The following is a 24493-nucleotide window of genomic DNA, read 5'->3' on the forward strand; positions in this document are numbered from 1 at the left end:
ATGATTAAGAAGTACAAATTAGTAGTTAAAAAATCGTCACAAGGATGTAAAGTACACCATAGGGAATAGAGTCAATAATATTGTAATAACTATGTATAGTGCCAGGTAGATACAAAACAAATTGGGTGGATCACTTAATAAATTATATAAATATCTAACCATTAAGCTACACACCAGAAACTAACATAAAATAATACTGAATGTCAACTGTAATTGAAAAAAAAAAATCAGTTAATCTATTTGCAGTCTGAGCAGACAGTGCAGAGAGAAAGTTTAATTCTGGAATCTACCAGGCCAATTTGTGCTGGAGGATGGTTAGTTTGTTTCTGGTGTGAAGGGTGTAGAGGCCTCAATCCCTGCTTCTCTTTCTTCCACGAATCGTTATGACTATCAGTTCTGAATTTTTTCCCTAAACCTAAATCTGAAAATAATAAAATGTACTTGGTGAAGACTAGATGAAAGTGATATGAAGAGAAAAAACAGTACAAAGAAGTTTATTTATTTAATACATACATGTGGTTAGAAATTCCCTGGGGCTCACTACTATTCTTCCTCAGATAAGTGTTTTCTTTTTTCCTTTTACTCTTTCCATTTCTTCCTCTTCTATTCATATACAAATACACATACACACAAAGGACAATTGCAAGAGAGGGCTGGTAGAAAGTTGCTGATTCTTTGTATAAAACCTCAGTTTTTCCCCTCTGCTATGATTTGAATGCTTCTGTCCCACCCCCCAGCCCCCAATTCTTCTGTTGAGACTTGACCCCTAAAGTGATGGTATTAGGAGCTGAGGCCTTTGAGAAGTGATTAAGTCATCAGAGCAGAGCCCTCATGAATGAGATTAGCGCCCCTGTAAAAGAGGCTAGTGGAGCTCCCTTCCCCTTTCCCCATGCCACATGAGGTTACCTCTAGAAGGAGGCCGTTTATGAACTGGGAAGCAGGCCCTGAGTAGACACAGAAACTGATGTCAGACTTTCAGCCTCCAAAACTGTGAGAAATAAGTTCCCATTGTTTATATGGCACCCCATCTGTAGTATATTGTGGTAACAACCTAAACAGACTAAGAAATTCTCTTCCATCCATTCTTCTACTCTCCTGTCTCCTGTCCTCTTTCTGGCCAGTCTCTTTGGTCTTATCCCCATTTTCCTCCTCCTCACCTCTATGTATCAATATAAAAGAAATTGATATGGCTAGGAGACGAGGTAGGAAGATGACATTTTCAAGACTGCTAAGTTACACAACTCCAAAGGCCATAATTCACACGGTATGTGATTGCAGTTATTTCATGCTTTTTGATTTTTCAACCCCATGAATGTAGTATCTTTAATTTATATTTAATTTTTTAAAAAAAGAATGAAATCTTACCATTTGTAACATGGATGGACCAAGAGAATATTATGCTAAGTGAAATAAATCAGACTGAGAAAGACCAAAAGACAAATACCATATGATCTCACTTTTATATGGAATCTAAAGAAAAGAATAAACCAGCAAACAAAACAGAAATACATTCAGAGACACAGAGAAAAAACTGATGGCTGCTAGATGGGAGGTGGGTAGGGAGATGAGGGAGAAGGTGAAGGGATTCGAAAGTACAAATTGGTAATCACAAAATAGTCACGGGGATGTGAAATACAGTATGGGGAACATAATCAATAATGTTGTATAGATAATGTAGGGTGCCAGATGGGTACTAGACTTATTGGGGGGATCACTTCATAGATTGTGTAGATGCCTGACCACTTCGTTATACACCTGCAGCTAATATAGAATAATATCAAATACCAACTGTAATTAAATACACACACACACACACACACACACGATCACGGAGCATAAAGTACAGCATAAGGAATATAGTCAATGGTATAGTAACAGCTATATATGATGTCAGAGGAGTAGCAGACTTGGTGGGGTTATTAATTTGTGAGGGGCGTAAATGTCTAATCATTCTGTTGTTTTATACACCTGAAATTAATAATAATAATTTTTTTAAAAACCTAACCTTAGTGGCCCAATGGCAGGGCACTGGTTCCACTTAATGATAAAGTAAAGCAGTTCTAGACCTGCCCAATTATGTTATTTTATTAACAATGTCTTAGGATTAATAAGTTCAAAAGATACTCATGTTATGATTTAGGTTTTCGATCTTGTAGGAACATCAGAAAAAAATACCATGAGAAAACCTAACATTGTCAGACCTAGCTTAAAAGAGAAATTTTATCTTTCCTAAATACAATCAATGAAGAGTTCTCTTTTGTGGATTTTTGCTGCTTAATTCTACTTAAATGCATTGCATTTCTTACGCAATATACATGTTTTACATTTCAGGAAACCCTAGAGAAAAAGGAGATCTGTAAGCAAAAGTCATGGTATTAAAACTTAATTTGAGACTATGTCAAATCATTAACATATCCTGAAGTTGGGGAACTGGGAAAAAGCTAGTGGATAGAAACAGTCTATTTTCTAAAGAGGGTGGGGAACCATCATTTACCTAGCTCTGACCTATACTCTTACCTGAAATTTCTTTCCTGGACATAGCACCTCTGCTTGACTGTCTCCCAGAGTGCAGTCCCAGGCCATTGGCTGCTATAGCACACCCCTTTCCTGTATCACCAGTTGAAGCAGGTAGGAGGGAGGTCTTAATTAAGATGTGCCGTATTATTAATGTGTTCTGATGGACTTGCTAACTGTGAAATATATTTTATTATTGTCTTTATGATTTTTAAAATAACTTCTAACTGTAAAAATAGGATCATCTGTGTTTCGAATCCTGTTTATTTCACAATGTAGAGGCATTTGTCCTATTAACCAGTTAACTTTTCCTTATGATTTGAATTTGGCACTTAAAATCTTCTCAGTCTTTCAAGTATCATTCTCCTGCCTGAGAATGGCTATTATTCTATTTTTGAAACATACAGTCCATTTCAACTACATCCAGAAATTTGAAAACCAGAAATTTTTTGCTTCTTAGTAGCTTACTTACCTTGGGGGCTTTCTTGGCTTGGGTTTGCTATCAGAAGCTAGGTCAAGCAATCCTAATTTCTAGTTCTCCCAAACTGCATACAATATTACTAATAATCTTCTCCACTAGACATCTGTTTATTCTGCAACTAACAAAGAGTAAAGGTATTTTTGCTTCAGGGCACAGAATGTAACCAAATACAGTGCTGACTTTGTACCATCTTGGTTGATGTAGACTAAGGATACCCTTTAAAGAAAGCCATGAATAAAAATACTCCCAGAGGTTGTCATAAAGCAAATTATAGAAAAAAATATTAAGTGTCTCATAGAACTCTGATGGGTTACTGCTCACTGGTCACCAGTTATTTAAATAAAGTGACCATGGGATTTTCCCAAAGTTAGAAAACTCCCATGACTCACATAGATGGACAGAGGGACTTTTCCCGGGTCCTTGAGAGGGGTAGCAATGTTTTCAGTTATGTGGGTCCAGTGAACCAGTCACACAGCTTGGAAGATGAAACACTAGCAATTCTACTTGAGTATAAACCTGAGAGTAGTGGTTTTCAAACTAGAGAACTGAATGAATTAAGTCAGATCTTTAACTTCTCTCTATATTCCCTCCCATATGTGATTTACCTGAGAACCAGCATAGTTGAATGGCTTTCATGGTTTCTACTCCCTACCCTTTTATAGTAGACCTTTCTCCCACTTTAGAAGAGAAAGGTGTACCTCTCTCCATCTGAATGCTAAAATAACCTACTGCCCCAAGTGTAAAAACATGCAAGGGACTAAAGAGACAATCTGAAATAATGATATTGGTGTTGAGAAGCTGACTGATCCTATTAACCTATAACACTTTGAACGTTATATGGTTTAACATTACTTGTTTTCCAGTAAATTGAGGGAAGACCTATTCAATGGTCCCTGGTAAATCATTAAAAATAAGATTACTAAGTGATGTGTAGCATATAATTTGGAAAGCTTTCAAAAAGTGAGCGACATCACTAAAACAATTTTTTCCAATTGTCATCTATTACTTATCTGAATAATATTCCTTGGTGTTTACAATATAAAAGCAAAAACTAGGGATAAACTGAAGCTGAACATATCTCCTTCTAGAAATAAGCAAAATTCATTTATGATATACAAACCAAATTTTTAAAAGGACCACTGATTTCTTTTTTATGTCAAATACTTATCAATATTTAAAATTATTTAACCGATCAATTATGAACTAAAAATATATACATATTTTTAAGATTTTATTGGGGAAGGGAAACAGGACTTTATTGGGGAACAGTGTGTGCTTCCAGGCCTTTTTTTCCAAGTCAAGTTGTTGTCCTTTCAATCTTAGTTGTGGAGGGTGCTGTTCAGCTTCAAGTTGTTGTCCTTTCAGTCTTAGTTGTGGAGGTCGCAGCTCAGCTCCAGGTCCAGTTGCCATTGCTAGTTGCAGGGGGCAGAGCCCACCATCCCTTGCAGGACTCGAGGAGTTGAACTGGCAACCTTATGGTTGAGAGCCCACTGGCCCATGTGGGAATCGAACCAGCAGCCTTTGGAGTTAAGAGCATGGAGCTCTAACTGCCTGAGCCACCAGGCTGGCCCCCTAAAAATATTTAATGATAACTCAATTCAGAAAAATTTTTAACACTTAGGAGTCGTATGGTCAAAATAATTTTACATAATATAATTTAAATTTCTGTATAAAATTTGTTTCAGAGAAATATGAGTGTGACCGATAAAAGATATTCACACATCATATAGAATACATTTAGATAAAAATCTGTGGAAAAAAAAATTCAAGTCCAAAAAAAAAGGAGTGACGTGAAATTCCCCACTGCACAAGAAGAGCTGTTTGTGTTGTTGATGTTTTGATGGGTAATGGTGAGTATCAAATCACTACAGTATTTGTATTCCATTGGATGCATTTAAGAATTCTACTTTTAAAGTTAATGTTTACATTACAAGGAAATTACTTCCTTGACAACTAGTTAAATTTATGATGAAAAAATTTAATTCTAATTCTAAAATGTATAGAAGGAGGAAACGTTTTTCCAAATTGTTTGTGGGGTAAGCTAACAAAAAAGTTTAAAGACCCCTACTCCAGTGGAACTTTCATACCTGTGCATAGAAAACATATAGGAATGTTCATGGTAACATTACTTGAAATAGCAAGAAGTTAGAAAGAACCTAAATGTACATCAATATGGGTAAAGAAAACATGATGTTTTTATATTTTTATATGATGAAATATTATACACTGGTGAAAAGAAATAAATTAGATCAATTTATCAATATGGAAATATCTTAAGATTTATCAGACCTTAGTTAAATCCAATCCTGAGATTTACAGTGGGCTCATTCTCTCATATCCTATCCTCTCACAACAAAGAACCAGTTCAGGAAGTAGGAAGTCCATAAGCTGTTGTGACATCACCCAACCCTTGGCCCTGAAGCCGAGAACTTTGAATGGGTGTGTAACATGATCATATCACAGGTATGTTCATAAATGCTCCACAGCTGTCTGAGGCATTTTAATGACTACCCCTGCTGGGAGTGGAGGGAAGATTAAAAGTGCCAAAGGACCAATGAGAAGGAAAAAGATTTCTTCATCATCTTTTTGAAATCTCTACTTGCCAAGAAAGAGGAAGTAAAGTACTTATTCACTTTCATAGGAAAGATAGATAGAAGAAATAGTGATCTAGCAAGTAGCCAATGGTGAGATAAGCAGAAAGTGACTCCTAGCACAAAATTAAGTCTATGATAATAAAATCACAGTTCAGGAGCTCAATTCTATTAGAAAGCAAAATCCATAATGCCCAGTACTGACAATTAGTTGGATGCCCATACATATGAATTGCATTCTCCTCTTTCTGTTTAGAGAAATCTACTTTAATATTTGAAAAGTTTGAAATTAAATCCTTTTTTCTCCGCAGATCACAATATAAAATTAGCAATAACATAAAATGGGGAGGTAACAAGAGCAATAATAACTACAGACATTTATTAGCACTAACATTTGTTAATGACATTTAGAAATGGATAGGATCATTAAAGGGCATATGTAAGGTCTTATGAAGACCCCTGGCATATTTGTATTTTCTCTGTTAGGGCTCGGCAGATATGTTCCTATAAGGACAGTCTGGGTGAGCTCTGTGACCCAACTATTATTGATTACATACTACCACTAAATGTTCAACAGGCATGATTTACAGAAATGCATTTTACGTATTTCTTACAATTCGACCCTATACTGCTTCTCTAACACAAGAACTGAAATCATCTCTCTCCTGTAACAGCGGAGGCTTTATTATCATTTCTGCAATTTTCCACCTTCAGGAATGTTCTCCCTAAGGTTCCCAGTATTCTGCAAGTACTCTCCCAGTAGATCCATGCCATCAGTTCAGTTGACATGCCCACACAGGTCCAAACCTCCACAGTGAGGTAGCCTTCATACAAGTCCCTCTACCGAAAGGAGAAAGTGTTATCTGATTGATTGTATTCATTGATTCTCAAAATGTATATGTAAAAGGAGGATGCAGGGTTGTACACTTGGATATAAAATTAAACTAGATTGCCATCTGTTGATAAATATTTCAAACTTTTTGCTGCATTTAATACTTTCCTATTACTCCATTCTTCTATTTGGAACACAGACTGAAGCATTTCTTGAGTCAGACACTGTTGGAGTTATTTTACAAGAAACACTTCACTGGAGTCACTTTTTGCTTCCCTATACAATACTCCCCCACTGCCTTCCCCTGAAAGGAAAGGTACTAAACCATGTATATTCAGATCATACATTTCTTGAGATACTATTTAGCATGCAGGCTAAAAGCACCATTTCTGGATCCAGGTTATCTGCTTTAAAATTTTGCTCTGCCATTTATCAGTTTTAAGATCTTTACCAAATGACTTAATCTTTCTGTCTCCCAGTGTCCTCATCTGTAAAATGGGGATAGTAATAGTACCTGCCTAACAGAATTGTTATGGGGATTGAGTGAGGGTTATATCTCTTGGATCTTATTCAATGATACTTTCCTTGTTGCCATCTCCGACACCTTCCACATTGTTTGACATATGGTAAACTTTCAGTAAATGCTGGATGAATGATCAATAGTTATGACCAAGTGCAAGATCGGAAATGACAGGAAAATAAGGATTCTCCCAGTCCTTCAAGATGTCCCCAATAAACAGTAGTTTTTGAATAACTGCATCTCTTTTATTGATATAATCTTATGTCATACCAGTGTTTCAATTAAGAGTTTCAATAAACTGCATTAGCCTCTGAGTCACTCTAGTGTCAAGGCTTGGTAAAGAAATGCTCCCATCACATTGACCTGACACATGCTTCTCTTAACTCATACGTCCAACATTATGACATGGGCAACAATGCACACAGCCTTCTTTTCCACCCACTCAAAGTTCTGTGTGGGGGCCGGGTTCAGGAGATGCCACCTCCCCTATGGATTAAATAGCTTCCTGGATAACATCTCTCACAAACTAGAAGGATGCTAATCCCAGCTGAATTGTGCAAAGAACAAACCAGTGCGAGCTTCCCATGAACCAGCCTCATTCACAGTTGTCAGAAGGTACAGTAACACTTAGAATCAAAACTTCCTCTAGACACTCTAGTTTAAGCCCTGACAACTCCTAACAACATCTCAGCTTTCACTTCAGTGAAGCTACTCCCACTTCCCAGTGAAGTTTCTTGGAGGGTACAAAACAATTCTTGTGTCAACCTTTGTACTTCTTAAAATGTCTAGTAGTTTTTAGACATTTAGACAATCAGTTAGACAATCAGTTAAGTATTTATAAACTCAGTAACTAAAAGATTACACACTTTTTCAAACACATACATAAACATACAAGTATAACTTATCATTTGGATATTATATAATCCTTAGATGATAATATCAGCCACATATTGCATTACATTAACATGTCATGTTATATAATCCTTTTCTTTCTATTCTTTGGTATGGGATATTCTCAAGAAAGATATTAATCACTATTTCCATCTTTTGTTTCCCAAAGGGAACATCAACAACAGAAATGTGAGACTTAGTTAATATTGTATCCTGAAGGGATAAACGTTTATGAAGGCTTTTTAGTTGTAAAGTAAATACAGTAAGTAATGTACCTCTTCCTCAGTTGCAGCATAAATAACCAAAATTCCCCAGAAGGTAGACTCCTAATTTTAGTCAAAGCTAACTTTTCTTTTTCAAACAAATTTTGATAAAATTATTATTTTCTAATATCTCTCTTTTAATTTTCTCTAAGATGGAAGTAGCCAAATCACAACTGAGACTTAATTTCACAAATTATCCTTATTAACTCTGGGACAACATGATGCTTTAATAAAACTTTAGTATGGGAGGGGAAATTTATTCTCAAGTGAGCCAAGCAGAGTTAAATCATGTCTTCTGGCCAACAGTGTCAGAGCTAAAGGACAATGTGAAGAGGTGGGATAGTAAAGGGAATGGAGCAAGCATACAAGGAAAAGATGGGAGATTGAGGTATATAAAGAGAAGGCACTCCCTTCAAGGGTCAGCAGCTTCTTTAAATCCTGGTCTACTGATTAACCCAAGTTTATGGACTTAAAATGTTATGAAGAAGGTGAAAAGAAAAAGGAATGGATGAGATAGAAAAGATCAGTGTGGGGAGAGAAAAGAAGTCCATCTGGTGGACAGCAATAGAGCATAACTTGAAATTGCCTTAAGGTACTTTAAAGCTCACTGATCCTATTCTAGAATCTTCAGCCCACTTGAGACAATAGCCTAGTCCTAGCCTAGTTCCACTCCAATTATGAGGACTTGCCCTTCATTTTTGATGGTGAAGAATTACTAGTGTTTTGTTTATTTTCATATATGAATTTATTTAAAACTATTATCTGCAAAAAATAAGCAAAATTCTTTATCTTTCTTCCACTCAATTATATGAGTATTTATTCAGCATTACTCTCATTTCTTATACTTATCATGCTGTAAGTGAAAAAAATAGACTGTGGGCTTCTTACCATATGTTCTTTGAAGTAAGCCTCTCAAAGACAAAAAACAAAAAGAATTAGCCCAAAGAGAACCTAGATCACTCAGCCTTGAGATTATTTACAGTAAAATATTAAGTAAATTTAGTCAAGGGTACCAGAGACCAAACAATCAAGCACTAAATTAATTTAAAACATGGGACATATCAAAATATATATTTGATGTGTTATAACTAAACAATAAAATAATTATTCGGATCACTCAAGCTACCAGTCTAGTTTGGGGGTATTGTTTCTTTTTCTGTGTGGATATTCAGCTAAATATAAATTGTTACAAAAAAGATCTTGTGAAAAATATGTTCAGGTAGAACTATGAAGAAATGTGGTGATTGAATTGGGACGAGTAACACAGTATGTAGTGCCATGAATTTTTTTCATGAATATTTTGGCAATTGTCTTAGCTCAGGCTGTCATAACAAAATGTGGCAGACTAGATGGCTTAAACAACAGAAATTTATTTTCTCACAGTTCTGGAGGCTATGAAGTCCAAGGTCAAGGTGCTGGCTAATTCAGTTCCTGGTAAGATTTCTCTTACTGGTTTGAGAGAGCCACCTTCTCGCTGTGTCCTCACATGGCAGGGTGGGAGGGAAGGAGAGAGAGTGAGTGCTCTAGTATCTCTTCTTAAAAGGGCATTAATCCCGCCATGAGGTCCCCATCTTCATGACCTCATCTAAGCCTAGTTATCCAAAGGTCCCATCTCCAAATGCCAGCTTATGGGGGTTAGGGCTTCAACATATATGAGTTGTGGAGGGACACTAACATTCAGTCCTTTACAGCAATTAAAACATGCTATACTGCTCCAGTCCTGGGTAAGATGATATACTCGTAAGCATACTTCACTCTGTCTTTCTCACTGAATATAACTATAAATCCTAGATAGAACACATGGAACAGCTATTTGAGAACTCTGGAAAGTAAATAGTAGCAGGTGGGCTGGGGAGGAAGACCAGAATTCAAAATACCACTGATTCAGCAGTGAATTTCCTGTTTTGCTTTTTCACCCCACCAGAATCCCCCGGTCTAGACTTATGGCAGCCTAAAACTCAGAATGGGCACCAGGACACAGAAAGAGAAAACTCTAAGAGACGCCTTTCACTTTTTACTCAAGGAGCAAGAAAGCATCTCTTAATGCTCAGAGAGTGTCAGGGAAATCTGATAGGTTTTGTTCTTTTACCTGTTCCCTAGTGCCCGGGCCCCAAGAAATCCTGGCAGTCAAGCAGTGGCAATGACAGCAATGGCAGTGGGGGCCCATATGCATCAAAATTTCTGAGGGAGGGAAACCTTCCTCTATGAAGAAGCTGTGGCCCAACAAGGGTGAGCAGAATGCCAGTTGCATTATTTCTCTCTCTATTTCTACTGATTGGCCATGGACATGGCACAGTCCCAGAAAGTACACAGTAGAGCTAGATAACTGAAGCACTAGCTTTTTGGCTGTAGGTCTAAAACAGGAAGACCAGGGAATCAGAAAGTATCAGAGATCATGGAGAGGGAAGAACTCAGGAAAGCAACATATAAAATTGATTATAAACTCCTTGAAAGAGAACAACAATTCAAATGACTGAAGATTTCTCATCAGAAGCCATAGAGGATAGGTAGAATGAAGCGGAACAACCTAAAGGGCTAGAAAACTAAATAAACAAAACAAAACAAAACACCAAAAACTCCTGTCAACCCAGAGTTCTAAATCCAGCAAAAATATATTTCATGAATAAAGCTTAAATAAACACATTCTCAGAGAAGAAAAAGAGAATTCATTGCCAGCAGACCTACTCCAAGGAATTACTAAAGGAAATTCATTAGACAAAGGGGAAGCTTATACCATAAGGAACATTGGAACACCAGGAATAAAGGAAGAACAACAGAAATGATAAATATCTAGTAAATATAATAAACTATTCTTCTCTTGAGCTCCTTAAAATACATTTAACATTTGAAAGCAAAAACGACAACATTGTCTGATGGTCTTTTCAATGTATGTAAATGCAACACATAAGACAAGTACAACATAAAGAGGTGTGAGGGTAAAGGGATCTAAATGATGGGAAGATTTTTATATTTCACTTGAAGTGGTAAAATATTTTGATTCCAAGTAGATTGTGGCAAATTAAATATTCATATTTTAATCCCAAGAACAAACATTAAAACATTTTTTTACATAGACATATAGTCAAAAACACAATAGATAAAATGAAATTCTAATAAAATGTTCAAATGTCCCAAATGAAGTGAGGAAGGGGGAAATAGAGAAAAGAAAGAAAAAATTAAAAAGTAAACAAATGAAAAAATAAAATGGTAGACATATATGCAAATACATTAATAACTACATTAATGGAAATGATCTAAATATACCAATTAAATCACACATACTGGCAGAATGGCTACAAAGAACATGACCCAGGTATGTATTATCTAAAAAAACTCAATTCCAACATATTGATATTGGATATGTTAAATTTTTTTAATGGAATAATATATGCCATGTGAACACTAATCAAAATAAAGCAGGAGTAGCTATATTAATACCAGACAAAATAGACTTCAGAGCAAAGAAAATTACCAGAGATAAAGAAAGACATGACAAAATGCAGAAATCAAAAACTGATGGAACTGAAAGAAGAAACAGACAAATCCATAATTCTATTTGGAAACATCAACACTCCTCTCTCAGCAATGGATAGAACTAGTAAACAGAAAATCAGCAAGGATATAGAAGAACTAAACAATACTATCAGCCCAATTGGGCCCAATAGATATATTTAAATTACTCCCATCCAACAATAGCAGAATACCTTAAATGTGCATGGAACGTTCACCAAGACAGACAAAAGCCTGGATCATAGTACCAGTGAAAGAAAATGTGAAAGAATTGAAATCATATAAAGTATGCTCTTCAATCATAATGGAATTAAATTTGAATTAAATAACAAAATAAATAAATAAAATCTCCAAACGTTTGTAGCCAACACATTTCTAAATAATCCATAAGTCAGAGAAGAAGTTAAAAGGGAAATATAAAACTATTCTGAACTGAACGAAAATGAAAACACAACATATCAAAATTTATGGGATTCAGCTAAAGTAGTGCTTAGAGGGAAACTCATAGCATTAAAAGCTTATATTAAAAAAGAAGAAAGGTCCCAAATCACTGATCTTTAAAAAACTTTTTAAAAAGAGCACAAAAACCCCAAATCACACAGGAGGAAGAAATTTTGAAAAGCTTAGGGCAGAAATGAATGAAAACAGAAAATTAATACAGAAAAATCAATGAAATGAAAACCTGGTGTGTTTTTTTTTTACATCAATTAAATTCATAAACCTCAATAAAATTCATCTATGTTAACAGAAAAGATACAAATTATCAGTATCAGGAATGAAAGAAAGGATATCACTACAGACCCTGTAGATATTAAAAGGATAAGGGAATACTACAAACAATTCTACATGCATAAATATGACAACCTAGGTGAAATGAATTCATTTCTTAAGAAAGAACTACCAAACTTATCAAGGAAAAAGTAGAGTACCTGAAGAATCCTATAACTATAAAGAATTTGAATTCATAGTTAAAAGCATCTTAAAAATTTTGTTCAGGCCTAAATGGTTATATTGTATAATTCTATTAAACATTTAAAGATGAAATGATACCAAGTCTACACAAACTCTTCCAGAAAATAGAAAAGAATGGAACACTTCCAAACTTCATTTTTATAAAACCCTGATACCAAAGCCAGACTAAGAGAGTATAAGCAAACTATAGGTTAATATTTCTCATAAGCATTGATATAAAAATCAAACAAAACCTTAGCAAATTAAACCCAGAAGTATTTAAAGAACATTATACACTACAACCAAGTGGGGCTTATCCTGAAAAGGCAAGGCAGCTTCAACATTTGAAAAATCAATGTAATCTCTATGTTAATAGACTAAAGAATAAAAACTACAAAATCATATAAATTGATGCAGAAATAGCATTGAAAAAAATCAACATCCGTTCAAGATAAAAAAAAAAAATTCTCAGCTAACTAAGATAGAAGGGAACTTCCTCAACCTCATAATGATCATGTACAAAAGAAAACAATATCTACGATCATACTTAGTAGTTAAAGACTGAATGCTTTCCCCCAAAGGTCAGGAACAAGGCAAGGGTGCCTTCTCTCACCATTGCTATTTGACATTATACTAGAATTCCTAGCTAGGATAATAAGGCAAGAATAAAAGATAAACGACATACAGATTGGAAAGGAAGAAATAAAAATGTCCCTATTTGCAGGTGACATGATTGAAACCAAAAGAGGTGACCCAAAAAATCTCCTCCTAGAACTAAGTAAAGTCACAGGACATAAGGTAAAAACACAAAAATAATTTTATATCTGTATACCAGCAATGAACAACTGAAATTAATATTTTAAAAACAATATCATTTCCAATAGCTCCAAAAATATTGAAACAGTTAGAAATAAATTTAACAAAACATGAACAAGATCTATATTACATTGATTTTTCAAATGTTGAAGCTGCCTTGCCTTTTCAGGATAAGTCCCACTTGGTTGAAAACTACAAAACACTAATAAAAAAAATCGAGGAAGACATAAGTAAATGGAAAAACATATTGTGTTCAGGAACAGAAATTCAACTCTCCAAACTGATACATAGATGTAACTCAATTCCATTAGATAACCCAGCAGAGTTATTGTAGATACAGGAAAGCTGATTCAAAAATTAATATAGAAACTCAAAGGAACTGGAAAAACCAAAATAACTTTGAAAAAGAAGAATAAAATTGGAGGAATCACCCTACCAGATTTTTAAGTTGTACTATAAAGCTAGATGAAGCAAGACAGCGTGGTTTTGGTGAGGGCATAGTCATTTAGATCAGTGGAACAGAACAGGGCAGCCCAGAAACAGATCCAAACAAATATGGCTAATTGATTTTTAAGAAAGACACAAAGAATAGTCTTTTCAACAAATGGTGTTGGACCCATTGGGCATTCATACACTTAAAAATGAACTTCAACCCAAATCTCATGCCTTCTACAAAAATTAACTCAAAATATCATAGATCTAAATGTGAAATACAAAACTTTCAAAAGAAACCTTTAGAGAAAATCTTCACGACCTGGGTTAGGATAAAGAGTTCTTACACATGACACTAAAACCATGATCCAAAAAGCAACAAAACAAACAAAGAAACAAAAACCCAACAAAACAAAACAACAACAAAAATTGGTAAATTGGACTTGATCATAATTTAAAACTTTACAAAAGAAACTAGCAAGAGGATAAAAAGTTATAGACTGTAAGAAAATATTTGCAAATCACATATTGACAAATGCCTCATATCTAAAATATATAAAGGATTTTGAAAACTCAACAGTAAGAAAACAACCCAGTTTTAAAATGAGCAAAAGACTTGAACAGACATTTCACCAAAGTAGGTAAATGGATGGCAAATAAGCTCATGAAAAGATGTTGGTATCATTAATCATGAGGGAAATGCCAATTAAAACCACAATGAAATACCTATGAGAATACATCAAATAAAAAATACTGAAAATATCAGGGTGAGAATGCAGAACAAATGGAATGCTTATACATTCTCGCGAAAATGCAAATGGTATAGCCATCGTGGAAAACAGTTTGGCAGTTTCTCATAAATTTAAAAATACTCTTTTCATAGGACCTAGCAATCTCACTCTTGGGTATTTAATTCTAAGGAAATAAAAACTTCTGCTCACACAAAAACTTACACACATATGTTTATAGCAGCTCTATTCATAATTATAAAAAACTGGAGACAACCTAAATGGCCTTCAGTGAGTGAATGGACATCTCTACGATGGAATACTACTCAGCAATAAAATGAACGAACTGTTGACATATGCAACATCTTGGATGAATCTCAAAGGCATGCTAAGTAAAAGGAGCCAGTCTCAAAAGTTTACATATTGTGCAATTTAATTTATATGACATTCTAATGAAAACAAAACTATAGTGATCCATAGTCGCCAGGTGTTTGGGAGGTAACTACAAAGACGTAACACACGGGAGTATTTTTGGTATAATGAAACTGTTATATATCTTGATTGTGGTGGCAGTTATATGAATCTATTGCATTAAAATTCATAGAACTGTACATGAACGCACATATGCACAGTCAATTTTACCATATGTTAATTTAAAAATAGAACTAAAATATGATGTATTGATGTTTTGATATTTGAAAACAATTTTCATCAGAATAAGTACTTATTAGAAGATCAAAATTCAGAGGCATTCATCAATTTCTTCTCAATTATATAGTTGAAATAGAAAATGAAACATTATTAGAAGCCTAGTCTTGCTTAGAATGGAGCTAGATACTGCTTCCAGTCAACATTTTGTAGTCTCATAAATCAAATGAATAGCAACTCAAAAGATATTCTCTAATAGTGCTTTTATAATGTTTGGAGGTTGTGAATCCAACAGTGCTAATTCATCCCGCTTTTCTTGCTTTTAAGGAGCCCTAATGGCCCATGTAACAGAATTTTTAAAAATTTTGACCAATATGGGAATATGGCATAATAAATATAAATACAGGCTCTGGAACTAGACAGTCCGGTTCAAAACCTCACTCTGCCACTTACTAGCTATTTGACTTTGGAGAAGTTACTTAGCCTCTCTGTGCCTCAGATTCCTATCTGAGAATAATAATAGTACTTACTACATATGGTTATTATGCCTGAGAATTAAATGAGTTAATACATGTAAAACGCTTAGAACAGTGCCAGGCACATATTAAACACTATATAAGTGTTTGTTAAATAAAACACACTAAGTTTGTGCCCATTTGTCAGTTACATTACCTTATAGGTATGACACGACATAACTGATTAAATAGTCAAATTCAATTTGCATGACTCAAATGGAATTTTACTAGTTTACGAATTATTATGATAAAGATGTAATTGTATGGTTCTGCACTTGAGTATCTCCCTCAAAACGCTGAACACTACAGCATATGAGACTCAAGCTTTGGCTACAGCTCTACTGAAGATGATGAAAAGGTTTTAATTAATCTAGCAAATCCAATAGGTATCAAAAGGGTGGGTGCCAGGAAAAGGAAGCCACTTTGATCCTAAACTGTGTTGATACTTTAGCATTCACACTAGTCACACCATTCTTAAAGCATACATTCCATTCTAGATTACATACTTGAGTTACACTGACTTAATCTGTGCAGCCCCACTGGCAAGGATGAGAACAGTAGATGAAAGTTCTAGGGGAAAAGGTTTGGCTCAGTAAAAGAAAGAACTAACACTGAAGAGCTCTCCAAACAAGAGATGGGCTACTTAAGCAGTTAGTGAATTCCCTGTTACCAGGGATGTTCAAATAAACTTCATGACCAGTTGGTGAGACAATTATGATAACAACAATCATTTTACTAAATGCTTATTATGTTTGTCCCAGGTCCTTTACATGCATTACCAATCCTCTCACCAACTCTTTAATGCAGTAGTCACCATCGCCATTTTATAGGTGAGGAAACTAAGGCTCAGAAAGGTTAAATAAATTGCCCAACACACACAGCTACTAAGTGGTAAAGCTATGATTTGATCCAGGTCCTTTAATCCCACAGCACACATTCTTGCTACAATTCCACAATGCCTTTGGATGAAGATTCGACATTTAATATCCCTTTCAATCCTGACAGTGTGACTCCATGAGATTATATCTTCCTCCACATATCTAAATGGTCCCTAATCATTTCTGTCACACTGGAGCAGGTATCTTTATCAAAGGAAAAGATGCATGTGTCTCTTCTTTCTTAATGGTGGTTTGTCACTTCTGTGAGAGAGATGAGTCCCAAACTTACATACCACCTAGTATGTCAATAGGCAATGCAAATAACAATAAATTGGACTATGCGGAACAGGTACGGAGTTTCTTACTCCTGAATTTACTTCCCAGAGAGTGAGATTTAAAAAATAAAGAGAAAATTGTTTTTTCTCTTACAAAAGTAGCAAATAAAACACATTAAGTAGCAGAGATAAACCTATGTCCTTATCTCTTTACTCTTTGCCTAATTGGCAATTAAAAACCAATGATTCATGAGACTCTATATAAGTGTTTTCAGAATTTGTTATAGCAATCTCTCACCAACTGATGATAATTACATTCCTAAAAAGTACTATATTAGATAAAACTTTCAAGGCGAGTTCAAGGAATAAAACAATAAAATTGCCAATAAAGCAGAAAAGCATCATCTCCCTCATGTGTTCACGAGCTCATATACTGAAAGCTATTACGGCTGTGGAAGATGGGGTTTATTTTATATTAACCACATGTCTTTTTGTAAAGTTCTTAATGCAGCCCTTTCTGTATCGATATTTAATGCTTTTTTGCATTTGCTTTTTCACTGCTATCTTTTTGGCAAGCCTTGGCAACATTTTTACTAGCCATCTGGTCTTTCCAGAAAAGAAGGGCATGGTTTTTCAGGCCTGGTCTCCTACTGTTACTCTCCACAATATGATAATACACTCTGGAAAGCCAGTTATACAGTGTTAAGTAGGACTCAATGATGGATGGATTGGAATGTGGATGGTGGAACACTGTCCAGCCAGAGGTTTGAGAATAGCAACCGTGTTTCCCTGAAAATAAAACCTAGCCAGACCATCAGCTCTAATGCGTCTTTCGGAACAAAAATTAATATAAGACCCGGTCTTTATATTCCATTATATTAGATAAGACCCGGTTTTATATTATAGTAAAATAAGACTGGGTCTTACATTATTTTTTGCTCCAGAAGATGCATTAGAGCTGATTATCCGGCTAGGTCTTATTTTCGGCTAAACAGGGTAGACAGAATTCTAATGACACTTTTAGTAGCTGAAGAATCATTAGCATCTGTTGAGGATTTTGCTAATCCGTAGAGATAGAAAACACTGTTAGGGTGTCAACCTCTCTGTCTCCTTTCCTTTACTATCCCCTTTTGTGATTCCTCATTTAGATGAGAACTCAGAGACATAAAGAAATGGGTGAAGGGCAGACCTCTGGCACCGGGCCTTATTCAGGCATTCAAAGCTCTCAGAATGGTTCTGGTATTTAAAGTTAATAAGCAGCAGACTAGAAAGTGGAAAGGTTTGTGAAACTCTATCATGTATACTATTGTGAAGTTGAATGGGACTTTGAGCACTGCCAACTTAGTATACTTGATTTGTTTCCTGCTCTTCAGTAACTCAAGTTACAGGTTTTGCTTTTTTTCTTTCTTTCTTACCCCTTTGTTTTGTTTTTCTGGTTCCAGAAACACTGACAACAGAAAGGTAGGGAGAGTGATTTTAACGTTAGCTTCTAGTCCACTACTGATGGGCCTCTTTCTCTCTTTTAGGTGAAAGAAGAAGGTCTAGTAGATATTTAATTCTTTTTTTTTTTTTTAGAGAATTTTTATAAGAGTTTATTTGACCCAGACTGACAACATGCATGGAAGCAAGATCTCAAATGCTCCTGATATTTAATTCTTAAATATCTGAAATCAGCAATTTTGCTCTGGCCTTTGCCTTTGAAGGCCAGGCGCTCAGTCTCTGAACAGGACATATCATTTGTTTTGTTCAGTAAAACTCCCTCAATTTTAGGAGCATTTCCATGAGTTGCACATAGTAAATACTTTCAAAAATGTGTTGTGCTCACATGAATTAAATTTCATATGAGGAATTGCAGCTCTGATGTTACGATAGTTCTCAAGGGTAATAAGAAGGTTATAGTTTGTAAAGTATCAACCTCTAAAATTTCAAATCTGGTTCAGCATCTCACTTTCATCCATTGAACTAATATCTTTCTTTTGTGCAAAACCCACTCAGCAGCCTAAGTAAGGAAGTTTTCCCTAAACAAATAATAAATGAGAATGAAATATAAGATAAACCTCTAGATTTAAAAAAATCAATAGTTCTATAAGGACTTGCATTTTTACAAGATGTTTTAGTCTTCAGAACTCCATGAGAACAAGAGCTGTAAGGTAAAAAAAATGGCTGTTATTAGACAGATGGGAACAACAGTCAATATTAATGATGGTTTGTAGTGAACTAAGAAATATACAGATCATTATCATAAATTGATCAACATTTTAAATTTAATTGTCTGGGACTCATAAGGATGGAATCTTACCGGTTTTATATAACTATCATACAGTTAGACTCAGCCAGAGGGATGTAATAAGATTGAGAATGAGAGTACCAAGAGGTCAAAGAGACAGGCATAGCCTCTTCACAAGTCAGAGAAGAGAAACATTCCCAGACAAGATGCCATGGTTGAAAACTTGAGAGGTGAAGTCCTCCTGCAAACACTAAGGAGATGTGAAGGAATCTTTGTCCTTACAGACTTTTGGAAATGAGAAAATATTATTTCATGGGATAAAGAAAATATCATCAGTTATTACAATGCATGTTTATTGAGCACTTGTTAAGAGCCAGGCATAGAGCTCAGCACTTTATGTGCACTGTTTCATTTAACTCTCAATGCAACTCTATGGCATGTGGATTGTTATTGTCCCCATATTAAAGATGAGGGAAATGAGGCTTAGAGAGTTTAATAACTTGTCCAAAGTCATAGAGCTAATAAATAACAGATATGACTTACATTCAAACCCAGCTCTGTTGGGCAGCAATGTCCATGTTCTTAAACCCTGTGGATACCAAGACTCACCGTGATGGGACTGGTCTCTGGTGGACACATTAGGAACAAACCTGGCATGACAGGGCAATAACATAATTGTGGTCAGTAAAATGGTTTGATTCCACATGTCCTATCTTTGGACCCTTGTCTTTCCTTCCTCAATATCACATTAAATCTATAGGAACGGGACCTGAAAAGCCCCATTAGATATGTCAGATTTGGGGGCAAAAATCAATTTACTACAACATTTGTTAAGCCCCTCCTCTGTCATAGGCATCCTGTTTTCTCAAGAAGTTCACATCTGATAGGAGAATACAGAAACTTAAACCCCAATTATAATTCTGGGAGATGAGTGCTATGCTAGTGCTAAGTACAGTGAATTATGGGAGCTAACAGAATGGACATAATTTTAATGTACTTGTGCTTAGAGAGTAAAGGATCTCAAATTTTTCTTGTCCATGTTAGTTTTACTTATGCTCCAGGGTTACAAGTCATTCTGGCTAACAGAGAAACAGGGAAAAAAGGTTTTATTCAATCTTCATTTTTAAAATATTAAACCCCAGCCCACATTATTTTCCAAATACTTTCAAGGGCATTTTTCTAGAATCAGGTAAATGAGAGCAAGCAAGTGACCTAGTTACAGCACAAAATGCTCCAGGTTCTAAAGGATAGGAAGCCAAGTGCATCCTGGATACCACAGCATCTGGTCTTGCTTTATGCTTCATCTATCAATCTGCTGCTACAGGAACTGAGAATTAATATTCCAACTATAGTACTGTTTCTTCTGTTTTGGTTAATGAATTCATATCTTTGTTATTCTTACCCTATCCCTCTAGCTTCCTCACCCAATTTTTAAAAAAAAACACATGGAAGGGCATTTATGAAGGTCCCAAACAAATCCTAGAGAGATTACTCTTATCTTTGTTATTCTTACCCTATCCCTCTAGCTTCCTCACCCAATTTTTTAACAAAACATATGGAAGGGCATTTATGAAGGTCCCAAACAAATCCTAGAGCGATTACTCTTTCATTTATGCCTTAAAACTTTTATTAATGAGTCTTATAGTAAGGTTAGATATCTTCCGGAGCAATTCCCTATTTTGATCAATCCTGACTTTCCACAGATAGTGTCACTTGAACAGTACATTTTTGATACTGTATTAAAGCTAAATAACAAAATATTGCAGATTTAAAATAAATACTTAAGTTCTATAAAATATCTATTAGTAGCATAAAGAGTAAAAAAAATGTACAATTGGCAGTAGTGATTGAGAAAAAGACTTATGTAGCAATATAAAATTGAGGATTAGTGTTACCCTGATAACATGAGAAAATTATATAGATACTCATTTTTGCATACACTTACTTTAAATTATGCATAAAGTTTCAAAACAGAAGCATGAAAAGTAGATTTACAACAACATGCTCTTAGAACTACATTGTGGCATCTTTTAGTTCTCTGTGCTTTTTACAGAATGAAGGTATCAATTCATCTTTCTACTCCTTCCAATCTGTTGAAATTTTACTTTTCCATTAGTTTTGCCATGATATCATCTTATTCTTTCTATTGGAGATTCAAGCATTTTCTCAGTGCTTTCATGGCTTCAGCTACAGCTTCATATTCCTGCTTTACTTTTCTTTCTCCACCCATTCTATTTACCTTGTCAAAATAATAATTAAGATTATTCTTTTCTGATGAAATATTTTAAAAAGAACCAAAGTTACCAAGCGATTATTATACTGGCATAATTACTGCTGTATAATTTTATCTATATGTTGAAGTTCTACTCTAATTACTGTCATGTGAATCATTTCTAATGAGCAATGAATAGGGTCAGGTTTACTGTGTTAACTTATCCAAAAATTTCAGAATTGTTTTTTCTTCCAAAGAGATTTTATTCCAAATCTAGTCATGAGGCTTACTTGCTTTGATTTCTAGATGTATCCCAGCTGGCTTGATGGTTCAGCTGACCAGATAGGCTTTTGGGGCAGGAACAGTAGAGATTTTTGTAAAAATATGTCTAAAACTATCACTGACTAGGATAGAATTTTTGAAAATGTGGTACAAAAGTACCGAGAACCAAATCATCTCAGATGCTTATTCACAATGCAAACCCCTGGGCCAAAACCTAGAGCACTTAACCAGGAACCTCTAAGGCTGGGACCTGGGAATCTCCATTTTGTCAAATTGTCCAAGTCTATAGATCCACAGTGAAATGTGAGAATCCCTAATCTAAGGAATACCTTCTCTTTCAGGGTCCAGTGCATTGATTGACCTTGGCTGCAGAGCAAACTAACCACACCCCCATTCAACTAACAAAAACAAAGAATTCAGTTCCATGTGTGGAGAACTGCCATACGCTGTTTTAAGAGGCACTGGTTTTAAAAAGAAAAACTTTCTACAATAAATGTAATTATTTTTAATATCTTGATTCTAACAATCACAAAGAGAAGGCCCACAAAAAAAAAATTCTGTTGTTATAATTTCCTGATTAATATTACACATAATGAATTATTTCTTGAGCCCCTACTGTGGACCAAATATGGTGTCTTGTGCTGCCAGGGATTATATAAAGATATCCTGGGATGAAAAACATATGTTCACTCTGCTCTATTCTAAAACCTAGCTGATTTAGTGATTGCTGAAAATGAACATGGATGGTATGTGGGAAGGTGGTGATAGTTTTAGGGCCCAGACATAGGAGGCTTCCTAAGGATTTGTGAAATGAAAATTAGGTCCAAAAGGTATAGGCATTGGTTCTTGGTTTATAGCCAAACCACTGGATAAAGAATGAGCAGCATCATTTATTTGGGGCATGTAGACTCTTTATGGTCAGTCTTGATTATCCAACAATTTCCTTTTCTGTGCAAGCATACCCCATTGTTAGGCAGATGATTTGAGACTACCTACAACCATATTGGGAGTTCCACCTCATTTGAGAACTCATTTAGGATGTCCCTAGTAGGGTAACCTACTCTTCGTGGTTTGTTTGAGACTTTTGCTATTTCAGCATTGAAAGTTCTATGTCCCAGAAACCCCCTAATGTCAGACAAACTGGGTAAGTTGGTCACCCTGGTCTTTGGAGTAGGGCAGGTGAGGTTCGTAGTCGATCCAGTTTCACTCAATTAATGAAATCCACTGCTATCTTGAATTTCTCAACTCATTTTCCTTACCAGTGGGTATGGTTACCCTATCAAGCCACAAAATCTAAAGTTTTTTCCTTCAGTAACTTCTACTTTTTAGCTGTCAAGGCATGTTCCCATGAGCATCTCAAGCAATGGCTCAGATTGAGGATAATCCCAGGGACCCAGTAGAGAGCATCTTTCAAGACTTCTATAACTGCTATACACATGGCTTATGTTTTCTTGTAAATATTATCCGGGTCTCATAGTCATCCTGTTCTTCTCAAAGTTCTAGCTCCCTCTCTAAATAATCAGTCTAGTCCTCTCAAACCTAGTTTCACATCATTTTTTTTTAAATTATATTATGAATGTAGACACACACATATAGACCAAAAGGCATGGATGTAAAACATGAACCACTTATAGTATTAAATTCCATTTTGATTCTTGTCAATGATTCCAGTTTTTGAAATAGTCATGCTTCCTTGTCATTTCATCTTTACCTTTTAAAGCCTTATGATTTTTGCCTTTTTGTGATCTTATCTCTTTCACTTAGATTTTAAAATTTATCTGATATTAAATTACTATCTCTAAGAAAATATGTAAAGTGTAGCTTTTGAATTAGACAGAACTAGGTTCCAATGAAATTTTCCCATTTATTAGGTACATGAACTTAGGAAAGTTAATCCAAGCTTTAAAACTTGCTCATCTATAAAAAAGAAAAGAATGGCTATTTATGCAGGATTTTTTTTTTTTTTTAGGTATTTATATTATGGATGTGAAGCACTAGAAGCATAGAGCCTGACACCTTGCCAGCATTCAATAAACTGTAGCTATTACCCCCACTACATTATCACAAGCTTGTAACAACGGTAGCCTTCACTAAATTCAGCAGTAGGCTGTAGAATTATCGCCATCAAAGCCGATGCCTAAAGCAGAGGCACAAAATGCTTTCCCGAGGAGGGTAGGGACAGGAACTGTCTCATGACTTCAGTCAGTCTCACCGTCTCTGTCTAACGGAAGTGATGCTTCGTACACCTGGGTACAGTGTCTAAAGTTGTCTCGCCCTCGGCAGTGTGTTCAGGAGGCGCTGGCTTTCAGGGTTGCTCCCCTGGGGCTCTTATGTCACGTCTCTCATTCTGGAAAGGGGAAGGGGTAAAGAAAAAGGGAAGTCACTGAAATGCAAAACCTATTACCAGATGCCCTATTTGGTCCCGACTACCGGGCCTGCCTGGGTGGGCTGCAGAGTCGTTTCGCTGTAAGATTTTCAGGAGCCACCCCAGGTGTTTGTCAGCGCAGATAAGGGGGAGGAGGCTGAGCTCACCCTAGAAACTGAAAGGCAGATGGTGAGGGGTGAGGGGTGGCCATGCGCGTCTGCGCTTTGGCTAAAGGACAGAACTGCAGCGGGCGGGTTTGCACCGCGGCTAAGGGGGTGAGGGGCGGGAGGAGGGAGGAACGGTGCGGGGGGGACACAGAGCATTTCTTTGTATTCCCAAGAAGGCTCCCCGATTTATCAGTGTTGCGCCCGGAACCCGCGAGCAGGGCAGGGACTTGATGTGACACGCGCCTTCCTCAATTCCCCATCTGAGACTCGGCAGCTAAAGTTCGAACCACCGCGAAGGCTTCGCTGAAAGCCGCAGCCCAGCAAACAGCAGGTTAAGTGTCCGGTGCGCGACGCCGCTCGGGCCCAACCCCCGGATCAGTTCTAAAACCCGGAAA

General features: G+C 35.9%; 1 long non-coding RNA gene across 3 annotated transcripts; it reads right to left on the bottom strand.

Moving 5' to 3' along the window:
- Nucleotides 1-4209: 4209 nt before the first annotated feature.
- LOC109450982 (uncharacterized) lies at nucleotides 4210-24478 on the bottom strand. 3 transcript variants are annotated; one of them, XR_012498495.1, is made up of 5 exons: nucleotides 24342-24478; nucleotides 23779-23913; nucleotides 20293-20387; nucleotides 19616-19722; nucleotides 4210-4567 (listed from the first exon to the last, which is right to left on the bottom strand). It is a non-coding gene; the product is annotated as an uncharacterized LOC109450982 (long non-coding RNA). The 3 variants fall into 3 exon arrangements; XR_012498494.1 differs by having other exon boundaries at nucleotides 20293-20399; XR_012498493.1 differs by lacking the exon at nucleotides 20293-20387.
- Nucleotides 24479-24493: the final 15 nt, after the last annotated feature.

The sequence above is a fragment of the Rhinolophus sinicus genome, linkage group LG07 (assembly GCF_036562045.2).
Source record: "Rhinolophus sinicus isolate RSC01 linkage group LG07, ASM3656204v1, whole genome shotgun sequence".
Lineage (NCBI taxonomy): Eukaryota > Metazoa > Chordata > Mammalia > Chiroptera > Rhinolophidae > Rhinolophus > Rhinolophus sinicus.